This window comes from Phyllobates terribilis, unplaced genomic scaffold (genome assembly GCF_046119375.1).
Source record: "Phyllobates terribilis strain yellow unplaced genomic scaffold, ASM4611937v1 Scaffold_2__4_contigs__length_985480577, whole genome shotgun sequence".
Taxonomy (NCBI): domain Eukaryota; kingdom Metazoa; phylum Chordata; class Amphibia; order Anura; family Dendrobatidae; genus Phyllobates; species Phyllobates terribilis.
In genome coordinates this window covers 837,820,049-837,839,398 of record NW_027362762.1, presented here as the reverse complement: position 1 = coordinate 837,839,398, position 19,350 = coordinate 837,820,049, and positions in this window count along the sequence as shown.

Genomic DNA, 19,350 nt, shown 5'->3' with positions numbered 1-19,350 from the left:
TTTGTTAAGTTTATAAAAGAGTTTGTGACGCCACCTGTGGCTTCTGGTGATGATCACCAGCGCTGCGCAGTCCACTGAGGCTGGTGGTAAGGCAGCTGGTTGGTATAGCTCCCCACAGGTGGAGCTAGGCCTCAGGGCAGTGTATGAACGGGGAAAGTAGGACGAAGAGACCCCGCCAGGTCAGAGCAAGAACAGGGACAGACACGATAGTCACTTCAGTACCTTTTACTGATGGAAATTCAGGCACTCACCAGAGCACTGTAGGGTGAAGGGTGTATCTCCAGATCCTCCCCAATAAGCAGGTTTTGGGCGTCCTGTTTGTTGCTTCTGCGTAGTAAGTTTCTGACCTGCCTGGAGCTAGGCCTAACTTTGTCTCTATCCTGCGCTGGCTGACCTTGTGGTAGGGCCTTCTGTTGGATTTCACGCTCCCGACTTACGGGGTCTATGTGCCTCCTGGCTCTGATACGTATCAGCACTTTAGCGATCCTGGGACTTGTAGTTCTCCAGGGATTCCGGTTTATCTTACTGGGTCATGGAGATCCCGGCAAGCTTCGGACCCGGTGTCCGGTAACTGCTTCTTCGGGGTGAGCTAGTTAAGCTCCTCTGCCCCTTATGAACTAACTCTCTACTCTTTGCCTTCGGCCTACTCGGGCCCTCAATAGGCTACTCACACTAACGGCAGCGTGCCGCGTTTCAACCGATCTTATGGCGCCGGCACACGTAAAGCTCACCTCTCTGAGCTACACCTGAGTCTCGACTGTGCTCCACTGCAGACTAACCTCTCAACAGGTTTGCTCTCTGTCGACTCCAGTCTAGACCAACTGAGCTCGACTCTGCATTCAGGTTTCTACTTGCTGAACTATTCAGAGGAACTGAGCTGCCTGGCTCCACCTTCCCTATTTATATCTCCCTAATGGGCTCCCTCTGCTGGTCTGAGGTGGAAGGTGGAGATGTGTGAATGGTTATGGGGGCCTCTTGTGGAGGATTCCTTCAATACACCCTTCTAGGATCTGTGATACCAAGCACAGCTGGGCGTCACACTAGCACTGTAGACTTGCAGAGCTGATGCCATCCAAGGACAATATCTGCAAGGGGTTTGTATTTTCTCTCCGTGTTTGTGTGGGTTTCCTCTAGATACTCCAGGTTTCCTTCTACACTCAAAAGTCTTCCTGATAGGGAATTTAGATTGTGATCCCCAATGAGGACAGTAATATTAATGTCTGTAAAACGCTGTGGAAATTAATGGGAAAAAAAAGAGAAAAGAGCTCCGTGTGTGCATCAGCAACCACATAGGACAAGGTCTAAGTAAGTATTGCTCACCTTCACTTTTTGTGCTGGACAGACACAACACTGCTATAGGGCACAAAATGGAGAATTCTTCTGATCAGCTGCTGCACAGACCATCAGCTTCCCACCCTCACCGGGCAGGAGCTGCACTGCTATACTGAATAAGCACACTCCTTGAGGAGGTGTAGGACAGATGGCTTCCTCGATCAGCTGCCGCACAGACCACTGGCTCCATACACTCCGGGGCAGGAGCTGCAGATACAATTTCAGAGGAAAAAGGAAAAAGAAGAGGGCGAATATGTTCCTGGTACTGCGATGGAGGAGACCAGCCTATTTATAAGGTATGCACCTTCACTCAAACGCATAGTGCCATTTTATGTCTCATCTTGTGAATAGGCTGGTCTCCTCCATCGCAGTTCCCGGAACATATCCGCCCCCTTCGTTTTCCCTTTTTCTCTTGAAATGTGGAAATTAACGGTGCTATACAAATGACTAAAATAAATAAATAAATATAGACAGTCCCTTGATCTGCCATATGTGTGAGCCTAGCAGCTCCTGTTTGAACAAAGACCTAGTTAGCAACATGTCAGTTTTACACTGTCAGGTTTAATACATTGCAATATTTCAGTGTACTATATCAGGGATTATATGATTGCAAAGTGAAATCCCCATGTAGGACTTTAAAAAATAATCTAAAAAAACTTGTTTACTTAAAAATTTAATATGGAAACTGTAAATATCACAAAAAGTACATATAAATTATTTTGCAGTAGCGATCCTTTCAACAAAATTGACATGTTATTTATCCCACAAGGTGAATTCTGTAAAAAGCAGTAGAACTGTAGGTTAAAAAATAATTGATAATAAATGGGAAAATGAAGGCCACTCTTCTTATCCTATGTGGCTGTGGATGACATTTGAGCCCAGAAAATGATATTCTCTAGTGGCACCAAATACCTTGACTTATAATGAAGTGTGTCTACTGGCCCTGTGAATGCTCATGAATAGTAAATCCAATTTTCTCTTTAGTGATTGAAACTTGACTAGATTCTTGATCCATAAAATCCACTCTCCTATTGTAGGTGTTATGGATTTGATTATTGTCTTCATCATTTTTACCTTTGAAATGAGAGATGAGCAAATTAGTGCAAATCTGCTTTAATGGTGTTTCAGCAACTGTTGAATTTCCTATTACAGATTCATATTTGTGACTTATGAGACAATGGCTGAAATACACATTTCTGTTTTTTTTATTTGCTGCCCTTTAAAAAATACAGCTGTATACTATGGAATTTGTAAAAAAACACTTATTTATGCCATAGTTAGCACAATATAATTTAGTTACATACTATCTATTTCCCACCTACACATTTCACAGTAATAAATATTGCTTCTTTTGAAAGGGAATTTAGATGAGAATATATTTTTTATTGCATTTAATAGGAATTGAAAAAGAGAATGCCAATACTGTCAAATATGGCAAGTTCTTTGTTGTACAGTACTTATTTTATATGACCGTTGCTTTGCTTTATAGAACTCCTTATAGACAGAAAACAAGATTCAATTTCTCCTTCCTTGTGATGAAAGGAAATGACTGAAGCATATTCAAATAATTTTTTTCTAGGTTATTCTCATAAAGACATAATGTCCTGCAGAAAATTAAGAAAGAATAAAGCAACAGGAGGAAAAAATAAAAGATTTATTGAGTCTCACAGTCTCTCGTTATAATGAAATGTGTTGAGAAAAGCGGCTTCCCACATTTAATTGTCTTATTCGCAGTAGCTATCTGTCAGTCTACTCTAAAAGCCTATTAATTCCATAATTTAGTGTGAGGTAAAAGACCTAGGCAACAATTCCTTTTCTTTTCATTGACTAGCTGTCACAGGACATCACGGTTAAGGCTGGCTTCTCCTTGAAAACTCCAAATAATTCAAAAAATTAAAATTCAAAACAATTTAAAATCCTATGAATAAAAAAATAAGTGCAAATTAAAGAATTACAATTTTTAAGAATTTATTTTTATATTTTATTTAGTGAGGCTTCAATGGTAAAAATAAATAAATTCAGTGTTTTAAAGTCAAACCATAAATAGCTTAAAAGTAAGTTCAATTTTTAACTTATATATTTAGCTAATAGGTCTAGTCTAACTGTTTAGCGGCACAGCTGCAAAAGCTTTTCTTTTGTTTGTTTTTTTGCCATGAATTGTACATTAAAAGATGTGACCATATTAGTGTACATATAAAATAATGTGTAACTTTTATTAATTCTTAGGGGGAGAGAGGGAGACATATGGTATTACTGACATTGTAAAGGAGTTAAAGGAGTTTTCCAGTGTAAGCTTAAAATTAATGAGTGGGTCTAACATTGGGACACCTAAGGGCAGGTGGAGACGGGCGTGTATTCTCTCATACGAGAGAATCGGGGTGATAATGCAAATGACACTCTGATCAAACTCTGATCAGAGTTTGACCAGAGTGTGATCAAAGTGTGATCTGATTCTCTCAGATGAAGAGAAGATGACAACAAAAAAAATCTCCATCGTCTACATTTTGTCAGTGCGCTGAAATTGGACTGTACTCAGATGTAATCTGAGTGCAGTCTACTTTTTTCCACGCACTCATTGACTAGCACGGCCGAATGCGATCCGAGTATCAGATCAAACTCAGGCATGCAGCAATTCTTTTCCTCGGACCACCCGACGAAAAAAATCTGACATTTGTTTCCATAGCAACTAACCAGAGGTCAAGATTAATTCTTTGAGATAAAATAGAAAATGAACTGATTGTTATGGGCATGAAGAATATATGATACTTGAGGAGTTTCACAAAGCTTATCAAGACAAGGAAAAAAATGTTAGTTGATAGGTCACAGCCCTATGTTCAATATTACAGGTTAAAGGGGTGATCCGAAGTCAAACTAAATTTCATTTTCAATCCCTATCTATTTAGTGCCGTAATCTAAGCTATTTTCTAATATACTTGAATTAAAAATTCACTACCATTCCCTAATTACAATTTCTAACTGCTTTTCTAGTTTTTTCACTATTTCCTCTGTGATGACACTTTGTTTGAGAATCCTAGTGCATCCGGCGATAGTCAAATGAAGCATCATTAGAGCAGGATGCAGAGACCTTGACCCCACCCTGAAACGAAGTGTCATAAGTGACGCTCATTTCAGGGGCTGTGCTCCTCCCTGCTGTGGCCCTCCCTACGAGCTGTGCACTGTGCAATCTGCACAGTGACAGCGTCCGCTCTGTTGTCGGCTCAGATCAATAATAATCAGCCGGCAACAGAGCGGTGTCAGAATACCCGGAATACAGGAGACCAGTGACGTCACTAGCGCTGATCTCCAAGTGAACACTAGTTGATACTAACCTATAGAAATGTCTTAAGACTCATAACTTTTCACATTATTCACATTGTCATTTTTAACTGCATTTAATGGCTAACATGATTAATTTTTTATTATTTACAAAATAAAATTGAAATTGTATAAATTGAATGATCTTATGTTATTCAACAAGTATAAAATAAAATGTTTTTCTTTTAAAACTAGCAAACAATGTTTCAGATGTTGCGTACAGAAAATGCAAATTCTAAGCAGTATTTTTTTAAAAGGTTATGGAAACCTTAAAGGGGTTGTCTGGTCTTGTGATAAAAGTCCACAGTCACTCTATGTGATGCACACTGCTCACTTTCAGGGTTCTCCAGTATTGCCGGTGAGAGCAGACAGTCACGTGACCACAAGTATGCAATTTGCATACTTCTGGCTACATTCCAACTAAACATGCTCAGTGTCTCTCAATACAAATAAATTGAATGAGACTAGGCGGAATGTGGTTGGAACTATGCAAATCATAAACTTGATTTCACATGACACTTGCTCTCGCTGGCAATACTGGAGAATCTTGACAGCGTGCGGTTTCCACGCTGTAAGAATTCAGAAGTCTGCAAACACATAGAATGACTGCAGACTTTTATCAGAAGACCAGACAATCCATCAGCAGACAACAGGAGCTCAAGATATGTGGTTGAGGGTAGCAGTGCAAGTAGAAAAGAGAATCAGTTCATTAAAGTGATAGTGAAAGTGTTCGTTAGAGGTAGTGTTGAGCCACCCCCGTAGTGTTCGAGTTCGGTTCGGTTCGTCGAACACCCGTGTGTTCGCCGAACTGTTCGTCGAACTGTTCGTCGAACACCTTCGAACACCGTTAAAACCAATGGCAGGCAAACAAAAACACATAGAAACACATAGAAAACACCTTCAAAGGTGTCCAAAAGCTGACAAACTGCTCAGAAGACACAACTAACACATGGAAAAGTGACAAGTACATATAGTCATGCGAAAAGAAAAGAGGTGGAGGAGTAAAAGGAGGGGGAGACACAGATATAGGCATGTCATGCCCTTCTAAAATCCAAAAAGTGAGAAGCCGACATGTTCAGTCCGCTCCTGTCCGTGCCACCTCCGTGTCGCCGGGTTTGTGCCAGAGCCGCGGTGAACCCTGACGGCCAGCCCCCCTCTCCCAATACTGGTGCCTGTCCGCTGGTGGGTCGAGCGAGCCCCCCTGTGGTGGAGGCAGCTCTAAGCTTTTTAATTTAAATTGTCTCTCTAATTTGAATAAATACACTTTAAATCCATTTACAAGGATCTATTGGAGGGCAAGTCTCATGCCAGCAGCCGCGTAATTCCAGCTCCAGTAGAGTCCACTAAAGCTGCTGCAGTTAAAAAGCTTTTATAAGGATCGAGCTCGGCTGTCCACCGCAAGGCATCCTACTGCCAGTCCGAGCCCCTATGCCTTGGGGTGCCTCCTGATGCTCTTCACTTAGTATCCCGTGGTCCCGAAGCATTTCCTTTGAAAAAATGAAGTGTCCAAACTACAGGTGGTGTAGCTTGCTTAACAGCCGGGATAATCCGCTGACTAGCAGACCCTGCTACTAGGCACAAAGTATTTCCTGGGCTAGATGCAGTTAAAAATTTGTAATTAGATACTCTCGTAGGATGCTGAGAAAGCATTCCATAGAGTCTCCTGGCACGCCATATATGATTTTCTTAAAAAGCTTGGGGTAGGGGTCTAGGGGACCCTTTTATAGCCAAAATCACGGCCCTGTATCGCAATACGTCACCTAGGCTGAAGATAAATGGAACTGTAGCACCCTGAGGGCTCGGTTGCTACAGAGGTATTGCACCTCACCCAGAGGTGTGATATCTCACTCTCAGGTAAGGATGTAGTGTGGATCAGGACCCGACACCTGCATGCATTACACCACATTGCCGTGGGGCAGGGCGACCAATATGCTCCTGAGATGGGCACGACAGTCCCTGTCCCTGGCTGGAGTGGGGGGAGGGAACACTGAGGAAGGGGAACCCTGTAGTGCAGGAGCAGGGAGGAAGCAGTTCCTGGGTGCATTGAGAAGGGAGTATAAAAGGTGGGCACCATCTTAGTTCAGTGCAGAGAAGTCTGAGCAGAAGTGGCAGGGAGCAGGGGCTCTGCATGAGCTCTGCTCCGGAGGCGGGCCTAGTAACAGAGGCCCAGGCCTGGAAGAGGGAGAAGGAAGGAAGAGGAGCGGAGAAGGCTCCAGGAACGAGGAACGAAGGGATCTCAGGGGTGCGGACGGGCGAGTCGCCACCGCACGCCCGAATCCACCTGCGTGGAGGGGTCAGGCCAAAGGGGGAGACCGGTCCCCGAAACTAGTGGAGGCAGGAAACGACCCTCAGCTAGAAAAAGGAGGCTGTGACATTTTATGTGGCGCAGCCCCTCGCTACACCCGCTAGGAAGGCACCACATAGGGTCAGGGAAACTGGCGCCAAGTTTACCAAGAGGAGGCCCGAGGCAGCCGGACAGAAGGGTTGGTAAGAAAGGCCAGAAAAAGGACACACAAAGGGGGTCCTGTGAAGCACTCCAAAGTTATCTGGGAGTTGTCTGAGCCCCTCACCTGGTGAGCACAGTACGACGTGGGCAGCCGTTACCTGCAGACGTGGTCTGGATAATAAGAACTGTGAGTAAAGGCCCTGGACTGCTGTCACGGGTGTGTTGCCACGAAGATCGTCACGAGTACACAGCCTGACTTCTCGCAGCTGACTTGTTGGTGCTTTGTGTTTTTTCGGCAGTGAAGGAGTTAATTCTCTCTCTCTCTGGGCTAGCTGAGGTCCAGCCTCGCCCAGCTGCAATCAATGCTTCTTTAGTGAGACTCCTTCATATTCCTGCAGGTCTGTTTGGGAGGTGTCGGTGAAAGCTTTTCATTCAGACTTACAGAGCGGATCGTGGTGTTTGGAGTTGCTGAGATAAGTGTATTTGGAAGTGTTTTTTCCCTTTCCTCGCTTTATCATTTATCTCCTTTCCCGTTGGTGTTCCCTCTGTTGTAGTTGTGTAGAAGTTGTATGCAAGGTGGTTTTGGTTTTTCCCTTGTACTGTCTCGTTCGTCTAAATACTGTGTGTGGGCATATTATTTCTGGTTCCCAATTGTTGTGATCGGGGTCCTTCTCAGGACTAGATTACTGAGGTGCAGGGATCCTCAGGAGGTAGGGGTTACGCTGGCGGCCTGGACCTCTGTACCTTTAACAGTACCTCCAGGTTGAGGGATTAGTCAGGGCCCCAGCTTAGGGTCAGCTTAGGCCCCCTACCTCCAGTATTCTGTGACAGTGTGACATTTTCACCGACCAACTTAGTTTTTCTCCAGCTACCATGGATCCAGTAGCCGGTCTAGCTCGGCAGTTGCAGAGTTTGTCCATGGGGCTGGCGGACGTTAGGTCCAAGGTTTTGCATCCTCTGGAGCAAGCCGGACCAGAACCTAAAGTAGCTCTCCCTGACAGGTTCACTGGGGGGCGGGACAAGTTTTTTGTTTTCCGGGAGGCATGCAAATTGTACTTTCGGCTGCGGCCTCGGTTATCGGGCAGCGAAGAACAAAGGGTGGGAATTGTCATCTCGCTCCTACAAGGGGACCCACAATCTTGGGCGTTCTCTCTTCCCCCAAGCTCCCCGGTTCTCCAGTCAGTGGATAGGTTTTTCGCTGCTCTGGGACTCGTATATGATGACCCAGATCGGATCTCCCTTGCTGAGTCTAAGTTACGTAGGATTCAGCAGGGAGATCGTCCGGCGGAGGAATTCTGTTCGGAGTTCCGTAGGTGGGCCACGGACACCCAGTGGAATGACCCGGCTCTTAGGAGCCAGTTTTGTCATGGTTTATCCGACAAATTACAGGATGTGTTGGCACAGTATGACTCTCCCGCGTCACTGGAAGCCGCTATGGCCCTTGCCATTCGCGTTGACAGACGGCTTCGGGAGAGGTGCGGGATAACTCTACCCCCTGTAATGTCTCCACCTCCTACAAGGTCCCCTCATATGGTGGTTCCCCTGGTCAGTCCGGAGGAGCCTATGCAATTAGGAGGGACATCATTTCGGGGAAGGGGACCGGTGGAGCGCCATAAGACAGGAAGGTGTTTCCTCTGCGGGAAAAAGGGACATTTTATTGGGGGGTGTCCATCCCGTCCCTTGCAGAGTAAAGAGTCGTCGAAAAAACTGTTGATCCCAGGTTGTGTGGTGGACGGCAATCTGGGAGTAGGTATTTCGTCCCTAGGTTCGTCTCAGTTTCTCGTACCGGCGGAGGTGGTGGTGGGTGCGAGAACTGAGAGGATATCTGTTCTTCTGGATAGTGGGGCCGGGGCTAATCTGGTTGATGCTCGGTTTGCCCGGGTTCAAGGTATGCGATTGAGTGAGTTGGCTAAACCCATCCCCATATTCTCGATCGATGCCAGGCCTCTCGGTCAGGGAAGTTTTTTGCAAGCTGTGCATGGCGTAAAACTTCAAGTGGGGGCAATACATAAAGAACTGTTGTCTTGCTACGTGTTGGAGGGTCTTCCCACTCCTATAGTGTTGGGCCTTCCTTGGTTAGCTAAGCATAACCCGGTTATTAATTGGCAAACCAGAGAGATAAGCCAATGGAGTAAATTCTGTAATAAAAACTGCATGAACACGGTCATCGGTGCGGTTACTCCTTGGGTCTTACCTCCATTTCTGGCGGACTTTGAGGATGTATTCTCGGAGAATGGGTGTCAGGAACTACCTCCTCATCGCGAGTATGACTGTTCTGTAAAACTGCTCCCTGAGGCCAAGTTACCTAAAGCTAGGTTGTATAACCTTTCTGGTCCTGAGAGGCAGGCCATGAAGGATTATATTTCTGAAAGTCTGGCTAAGGGGCATATTAGACCTTCATCTTCACCGGTGGCCGCGGGGTTCTTCTTTGTTAAGAAGAAAGATGGAGGCCTACGCCCTTGCCTGGATTTCCGTGAACTTAATCGGATTACGGTCCGAGATACGTATCCGCTCCCACTTATTCCCGATCTCTTTAATCAGATCGTGGGCGCCAAATGGTTCTCTAAGTTGGATCTCAGGGGGGCGTACAATCTGATTAGGATGAAGGAGGGGGATGAGTGGAAGACGGCTTTTAACACTCCGGAGGGGCATTATGAGAACCTTGTCATGCCATTCGGTCTGACTAATGCCCCGGCGGTGTTTCAACACTTTGTTAATGATATTTTTCGCCACCTGGTGGGACAGTTTGTTGTCATATATCTGGATGATATCTTAATTTACTCGCCGGATCTGGTGTCTCATCAGGAGCACGTTAGACAGGTGTTACAGATCTTGCGGGATAATAAACTGTATGCCAAGTGGGAAAAGTGTGTGTTCGCCGTACAGGAACTCCAGTTTTTAGGCTTCCTGGTTTCAGCGTCCGGTTTTCGTATGGACCCTGGGAAAGTGCGGGCAGTTCTTGAGTGGGATCGGCCGGAGAATCTTAAGGCACTACAACGTTTCCTGGGGTTTGCTAACTATTACCGGAAGTTCATTCGTAATTTCTCGTCCATGGTTAAGCCTCTCACAGACATGACTAAAAAGGGGACAGATTTTTCTAGGTGGTCTGACAAGGCTTGTCAAGCATTCTCCTCCTTGAAAAAATGTTTTGCTTCGGCACCCATACTCATTCAACCTGATGCGTCTCAGCCATTCTTTGTAGAGGTAGACGCTTCCGAGGTAGGGGTGGGAGCAGTATTGTCACAGGGTTCGTCCCCTGGTAAGTGGCATCCGTGCGCCTTTTTCTCTAAAAAATTGTCGTCCGCTGAGAGGAATTACGATGTCGGCAATAGGGAACTCTTGGCCATTAAGTTAGCTTTTGAGGAGTGGCGCCATTTTTTGGAGGGGGCAGTTCATCCGGTCACCGTCATCACCGATCACAAGAACCTGCTATATCTGGAGTCCGCTAAACGTCTGAATCCCAGACAAGCTAGGTGGTCATTGTTTTTTACCAGGTTTAATTTCGTCGTTACATATCGTCCTGGGTCTAAAAATGTAAAGGCGGATGCCTTATCTCGTAGTTTCCCTGGGGCCGGGAATACGGACGACCCGATTCCTATTCTTCAGGAGGGGGTGGTGGTTTCGGCAGTATGCTCTGAGCTGGAGGAGGAGATATTGGAGGCTCAGGGAGACGCCCCTGTTGGACCTCCGGGGAGACTGTTCGTTCCAGATCAGTTGCGACAAAAGGTGATCGAGGCACACCATAACTCAGTTTTTGCAGGACACCCGGGGAGTAAAGCAACTGTGGATCTCCTCTCGCGTCGGTTTTGGTGGCCTAACTTACATAAAGAGGTGGTAACTTTTGTCGCGTCCTGTGGGGTTTGTGCGCGCTCTAAGACCTCACATACCCGTCCGTCTGGGGCCCTTTTACCTTTGAAGATCCCGGAGCGTCCTTGGACTCATCTGTCTATGGACTTTATTACGGACCTCCCTCCGTCTTCGGGTAAAACGGTCATACTCGTTGTAGTGGACAGGTTCAGCAAGATGGCACATTTTATCGCTCTTCCGGCTCTCCCTAATGCTAAAACTCTTGCGCAGGTGTTCATTGGGGAGATTGTGAGGCTTCACGGGGTACCCTCCGAGGTGGTGTCTGATCGGGGGTCTCAGTTTGTGTCCAAGTTCTGGAAGGCGTTTTGTGCACGGCGGGGGATGCATTTGTCATTCTCATCGGCTTTTCATCCTCAGACCAATGGTCAGACGGAACGTATGAACCAGAGCTTGGAGACATATCTTCGGTGTTTTGTGTCAGAGAACCAGGAGGACTGGGCTTCTTTCCTACCTCTGGCAGAGTTTGCTCTCAATAATAGGCGGAGCGAGTCCACTGGTAAGTCCCCGTTTTTTGGGGCATATGGTTTTCACCCCCAGTTTTGTACTTTCAGTAGGGGGGGCTCTTCGGGGGTTCCGGAGGAGGAACGATTTTCCTCATCTCTCGCTTCAGTATGGAGAGGGGTGCTGAAGAATCTGAATACTATGGGGAACCGATACAAACGTATGGCTGATAGGAGGAGAGTGTCTGGTCCGGACCTAAGTGTGAACGATCAGGTATGGTTGTCTACCAGGAATATTAAACTTAAGGTTCCCTCCTGGAAACTGGGTCCCAGGTTCATCGGGCCGTACAGAATCAGTTCTGTTATTAATCCGGTGGCATTCCGTCTTGACCTCCCCCCTACGTTTAAAATTCACAACGTGTTTCACAGATCATTGCTTAAGAGGTATGTGGCGCCGGTGGTACCGTCACCTTTACCTCCCCCTCCTGTGGTTGTCAATGGCAACTTGGAGTTCCAGGTATCGAGGGTCATTGATTCACGCTTTAATCGCCGGTCCCTTCAGTACTTGGTTCATTGGAAGGGGTATGGTCCTGAGGAGAGGATGTGGGTTCCTGCGTCGGATATTAACGCAGACCGATTAGTTCGGGCCTTCCACACGACTCACCCGAATAAACCTGGCCCTGAGGGTCCGGAGGCCCCTCGTAGAAGGGGGGGTACTGTCACGGGTGTGTTGCCACGAAGATCGTCACGAGTACACAGCCTGACTTCTCGCAGCTGACTTGTTGGTGCTTTGTGTTTTTTCGGCAGTGAAGGAGTTAATTCTCTCTCTCTCTGGGCTAGCTGAGGTCCAGCCTCGCCCAGCTGCAATCAATGCTTCTTTAGTGAGACTCCTTCATATTCCTGCAGGTCTGTTTGGGAGGTGTCGGTGAAAGCTTTTCATTCAGACTTACAGAGCGGATCGTGGTGTTTGGAGTTGCTGAGATAAGTGTATTTGGAAGTGTTTTTTCCCTTTCCTCGCTTTATCATTTATCTCCTTTCCCGTTGGTGTTCCCTCTGTTGTAGTTGTGTAGAAGTTGTATGCAAGGTGGTTTTGGTTTTTCCCTTGTACTGTCTCGTTCGTCTAAATACTGTGTGTGGGCATATTATTTCTGGTTCCCAATTGTTGTGATCGGGGTCCTTCTCAGGACTAGATTACTGAGGTGCAGGGATCCTCAGGAGGTAGGGGTTACGCTGGCGGCCTGGACCTCTGTACCTTTAACAGTACCTCCAGGTTGAGGGATTAGTCAGGGCCCCAGCTTAGGGTCAGCTTAGGCCCCCTACCTCCAGTATTCTGTGACAGTGTGACAACTGCATCACTGACTCCGTGTCATTACTGCTGCTGCCCTGCACCATCACCCCCATCCTCCGCATACACTGCCCTGAGGCTATACTCCTCCCGTGGGGAGTTATGCTACGCTCTGCTGCACCCACAACACCAGCCTCAGCGGTCTGCCCTGGAGCGGCGGTTCACTCTGACCGCAATCCACGGGTGGCGTAGTCGGAAATTTAAACATCAAAACCACATAAATAGTTCCGCCACTGGTTTGACCGCCCTGAGCCACGGAACCGGGTTGCCGCCACGGAGACTACAACCACCAGCATCCACCAAAAAGGGTCCGGCTCCGGGTGTCAAAAGGCCCAGGGGGCGCGTCAGAACATTTTCATCACCTTTCACAATCACCAATGGGACAAGGCAGGGATGTTCTCTGTCCCCTCTCTTATACATCCTAGTGACGGAGCACCTGCTCTCATCAATTCGCCATAACCCCAATATTAGGTGGATTGAGGTGGGAGGCACCGAGTACAAGTGCTCTCTATTTGCTGATGATGTCCTAGTATATATCACTCAATCACATATATCCATCCATGCTGTTATGGCTGAAATAGATCACTTTGTTACATGGTCAAATTTTAAAATCAATGCAGCGAAGTCTGAGGCCCTCGATGTCTCCCTCCCCAAATCCATATAGGATTCCATCCAGTCCAACTTTCCCTTTGCCTGGCCCTCACAGGGTATCAAATACTTAGGAATTCCTATTCATAGAGACCTCTCCCATCTATGTTATCTTAATTTTGGGCCCTTTATTGAACAACTCCATACAGACCACGGTTGGCAAGTTAGAACTGTAAGATTCACTACGTGAACCACTGGTGTTTTGTGGAAAAGCACATGTACACTGTGTTCCAAATTATTATGCAAAAAGTGTTTAGGAGTGATAAGGGAAGAATTTGTTTGTTTGTCAGTTAAACTCATTGATGGTGATGTGTGTCAGGGCTCTTTATATCACTGTAAGCAATTGCAGACACCTGTGCTAATTAGTTTGGCAGGTGTGTCCAATGAAAGGCAAGACTACTTAAGAAGGCTGTCTCACATTATTAAGCAGCCTACATTTTCTGCCAAAATGGGAAAGAAAAAGGATGTGTCGGCTGCTGAGAAGCAACAAATGGTGGAGTGTTTAGGTCAAGGCATGACTACAATCAACATTGTGCGATGATCAGGATGAAGTGTCTTGGCAATCAAGAAGTATGTAGCTGATTCACAGTACACACGTGTGCGTGCTGATAAGGGCAAATTGAGGACTCTTTCCTACAGGCAATTACGTCAGGTTGAAAGAGCAGCGGCAAAAAAGCCTTGTCATAGCAGCAGACAAGTTTTTGAAGCTGCTGGTGCCTCCAACGTCCCCCGAACAACAAGATGCAGGGTCCTTCAGAGGTTTGCAGCTGTGCATACGCCATCCTGTCGACCTCCTCTATCCACTTCACACAAGCAGAAATGGCTCCAGTGGGCTAAACATTACATGAAGACTGATTTCAAAACTGTTTTGTTCACGGATGAGTGCCGTGCAGCGCTCGATGGTCCAGATGGATGGAGTGGAGGATGGCTGGTTGATGGACACCCCATGCAAACACGGCTACAGCGCCAACAAGGAGGAGGTGGAGTAATGTTTTGGGCTGGAATCATGGGGAGAGAGATTGTCGGCCCCTTTAGGATCCCTGAAGGCGCTAAAGATGAACTCCATAATGTATGTGGATTTTCTCAAACAGCACTTCCTGCCATGGTTCAAGAAGAAGAACCGTGTATTTCACAGCAAGATCATTTTTTTGCATGATAATGCACCATCTCATGCTGCACATAAAACATCTGCATCTCTGGCTGATATGGGCATAAAAGGGGACAAACTTATGGTGTGACCCCCATGCTCCCCTGACCTCTACCCCATTCAGACCTCTGGAGCATCATCAAAAGGAGTGTCTATGATGGCGGGAGGCAGTTCACATCTAAGCAACACCTCTGGGAGGGTATTCTGTCCTCATGCAAAACAATTGAAGCAGAAACCATCCAAAACCTGACAAATTCAATGGACGAGAGAGTTCAGAAGCTCATTTCGAACAAGGGGTCCTATGTGAAAATGTAACATCACCTAGAATAAAGTTTTGAGTTGAAAACTGTTTGATTTCAGTTTCTAATAACCTGCTAATGCTTATAATTTCAAAAATGACCATTTTTTTGGTCTTTATTAAAATGAAAAGGTTGATCGAAAAGTTTGGGGGATCTAAGAGTGTGGCAACCCAGTAGTCATGATTACTAGAGATGAGCGTTGTTCTACTCGAACTGTTCGCCAATCTCAAATTCGAGCTGTTTTGGGCGGTTTTCGAGCCGGTCGGCGAACACGAACAATTTGAGAAAAATTCGGCTGTTCGAGGTTATGTTCGATAACTGTTCGTGCACCAAAATCATAACTGGATTTTTTCTCAGTAATGATGAAAATTAATGTTAATACGCAGTTTGAGTGTACAGCGGGGCGGGGGGAGGGGCAGGGGATGGATCTCTGCAGGAACAATGAAGATCTCCATTTTTTTTTCTCTTTCCCGCATTTGCAGTGGGGAGGTGCAATCTGTCAGCCTATCAGCAGCGCACACACGGAGCGAAGTGCTTTTTTTCACACAAGCAAGGGCATGTGTGATTGGCAGTGTATGTCACATGTCCTTGCCCTATAAGACCAAGCCATTTTCCCCGTCGCCACCATTTTCTCACTGCTGCAGCTGCGTGTTAGACGGCACCGCTGTTGCTGTGTGCGCTATACCTTGTTAATTTCAAGCCAATTTTCGCACAAATATACAGATAGCTTGGGAGTAGGGAACAGTTGTGATTGCAGTCCTTTTAAGGACTAGGTTACAGCATTTCCTACGACTTTTATCAGGCAGGTCTGTGCTCTTAAATAGATAGATTGTGGGAGTAAAGACTAATTGTAATTGGAGTCCTTTTCAGGACTAGGTTACATCAGTTCCTATCAGTTTTTGCCAGGCAGGTCTGTGCCAGTGCTGTGCAAGTTTTTTTCACAGCATTTGGCTGAATCTAGCAAAGCTAATCCTTTTTGGCCTATTGCAGAGTGTGTTAGTCAGTGGAGTAGCCTATCTGTGTTGCAAGATATACCACCTGTGTATAGAATACCAATTTTTTTACTGCACCTAGTGAAGTAAAATCTTTTGGGCATAGCATCATTCTATTAGTCCATCTATACTGACCTCCATCAGGTTGCAAACTGAATATAATTTTTTTCTGCATCTAGCTCTGAAAAAATATTTGGGCTTCTAGCGGTGTGTGGGACTTGGTCTATTAGTCCATCTATACTGACCTCCATCAGGTTGCAAATTAAAAATAATTTTTTTCTGCATCTAGCTCTGAAAAAATATTTGGGCTTCTAGCAGTGTGTGGGACTTGGTCTATTAGTCCATCTATACTGACCTCCATCAGGTTGCAAATTAAAAATAATTTTTTTCTGCATCTAGCTCTGAAAAAATATTTGGGCTTCTAGCAGTGTGTGGGACTTGTTCTATTAGTCCATCTATACTGACCTCCATCAGGTTGCAAATTAAAAATAATTTTTTTCTTCATTTATCTCTGAAAAAATATTTGGGCTTCTAGCAGCGTGTGGGACTTGTTCTATTAGTCCATCTATACTGACCTCCATCAGGTTGCAAATTAAAAATAATTTTTTTCTGCATCTAGCTCTGAAAAAATATTTTGGCTTCTAGCAGTGTGTGGGACTTGGTCTATTAGTCCATCTATACTGACCTCCATCAGGTTGCAAATTAAAAATAATTTTTTTCTTCATTTATCTCTGAAAAAATATTTGGGCTTCTAGCAGCGTGTGGGACTTGTTCTATTAGTCCATCTATACTGACCTCCATCAGGTTGCAAATTAAAAATAATTTTTTTCTGCATGTAGCTCTGAAAAAATATTTGGGCTTCTAGCAGTGTGTGGGACTTGGTCTATTAGTCCATCTATACTGACCTCCATCAGGTTGCAAATTAAAAATAATTTTTTTCTGCATCTAGCTCTGAAAAAATATTTGGGCTTCTAGCAGTGTGTGGGACTTGGTCTATTAGTCCATCTATACTGACCTCCATCAGGTTGCAAATTGAATAAAAAAATTTTCTGCATCTAGCTCTGAAAAAATATTTGGGCTTCTAGCAGTGTGTGGGACTTGGTCTATTAGTCCATCTATACTGACCTCCATCAGGTTGCAAATTGAATAAAAAAAATTTCTGCATCTAGCTCTGAAAAAATATTTGGGCTTCTAGCGGTGTGTGGGACTTGGTCTATTAGTCCATCTATACTGACCTCCATCAGGTTGCAAATTAAAAATAATTTTTTTCTGCATCTAGCTCTGAAAAAATATTTGGGCTTCTAGCAGTGTGTGGGACTTGGTCTATTAGTCCATCTATACTGACCTCCATCAGGTTGCAAATTAAAAATATTTTTTTTCTGCATCTAGCTCTGAAAAAATATTTGGGCTTCTAGCAGTGTGTGGGACTTGGTCTATTAGTCCATCTATACTGACCTCCATCAGGTTGCAAATTAAAAATAATTTTTTTCTTCATTTATCTCTGAAAAAATATTTGGGCTTCTAGCAGCGTGTGGGACTTGTTCTATTAGTCCATCTATACTGACCTCCATCAGGTTGCAAATTAAAAATAATTTTTTTCTGCATCTAGCTCTGAAAAAATATTTGGGCTTCTAGCAGTGTGTGGGACTTGGTCTATTAGTCCATCTATACTGACCTCCATCAGGTTGCAAATTAAAAATAATTTTTTTCTGCATCTAGCTCTGAAAAAATATTTGGGCTTCTAGCGGTGTGTGGAACTTGGTCTATTAGTCCATCTATACTGACCTCCATCAGGTTGCAAATTAAAAATAATTTTTTTCTGCATCTAGCTCTGAAAAAATATTTGGGCTTCTAGCAGTGTGTGGGACTTGGTCTATTAGTCCATCTATACTGACCTCCATCAGGTTGCAAATTAAAAATAATTTTTTTCTTCATTTATCTCTGAAAAAATATTTGGGCTTCTAGCAGCGTGTGGGACTTGTTCTATTAGTCCATCTATACTGACCTCCATCAGGTTGCAAATTAAAAATAACTTTTTTCTGCATCTAGCCCAGCCAGTAGTTTTGGCCTAATACCACAGTTTGGCCACTCAGCTCTGCTCGGTTACCATCCATTGTTTTTTTGTGCAAACAACTCCAGAGTTGTGAATTAGTTAACCACCAAAATGAGTGGAAAAAGGCCTGCTGCTGGTGGAAAGGGGAATAGGCATGTTGGGAAGGGGAAAAAAGGTTGTGTCCGTGGGGTAGGTGCAGAAGAAAGACCATCTTCCAGCCAAACTAAAATGTCTACTTCTTTTAGCGGACAATGTGATCAGATCCCTTTCTTACGGCCACGCCAATCGCTACAAATTCCAGATGAGGCACAAAAACAGCAGGTGCTTCAACGGATATCAAGTGCTCCTTTAAGTGGGCTCTCCTCCACATCAACTTCAACATCACAAATACTCCAGTCCTCAAAGGTGTCACCCAAATCGCACTTGCTTCCTCACAGCTCCCAAATCTCCAGCTGCCCGTCTGAGTATGAGGTAGAACAGATGGTTGAGTCTGCAGAGCTGTTTACTCATACTATAGCCTGGGAATCAGAGGTCGACTCCAGCGCTTCTGTGAATCCAGACGAGGAAATGATCTGCACTGATGCCCAGAATCTTTATGAGTCGGATCCAGGACCAGACGTAGAAGGTTCGGACCATAATGTAGACCCTCATTCCCAAACTGTAACTCCTGTTGGTGGAGACAATGAGGAAGACGATGATAAGACTCAAATACCTGATTGGAGCGACAACTTTAGTTTTTTGTCAGGGCAGGAACAGGTTGGCTCTGAGGACGACGGGTGTGATAACGCACAGGGTGATGATGATGAGGTCGGAGATCCCACTTACTGTCAACCCACAGTCAGCCAAGAGATGAGGTCAGCAGAGGAGGTGGAGGAAGATGCTAGTGACGACGAGGTCAGGTTGCGCCTTCCTGGACAGAGACGTAGTACTGGAAGCACGTCAACAACTGCATCCTCAAACACAACTCTGCCTCTCACCACAAGTCGTGGTGGCTCTTCAGGTCGCATGGGTGCTAAGCCTTGCATAGCCTGGGCATTTTTTCAGATCGATAAAGATGACCCAACTCGTGTTATCTGTAACATTTGTCAGCAAAAGCTAAGTAGAGGCCAAAAAATACATAGTTTGAGTACTTCATGCATGAACCGGCACATGGACATGAAGCATAAGTTGCAGTGGGAAGCTCAGTGTGCTACAATGCGGCCTAGCCGGCCGGGCCAATCACCGTCTGCCATATCTTGTGCATCCGCGGCCTCTTCATCCTCTGTGACTGGGGGGACAGCAGTCACACCTGTTTTGGGGCGCAGACCTGCCACCTCTTTACCCGCAACAGCCAGCGTGATTGGCAGGTCATCATTTTCTTTGGAGGTGGTAACACCAGCTGGTGTTGAGCGCTGTCCGACATCGATAGCACCACCTTTGGATCAAGGCAACCTAACATGTCCGCCTGCATCTTCCTCACAGACCGG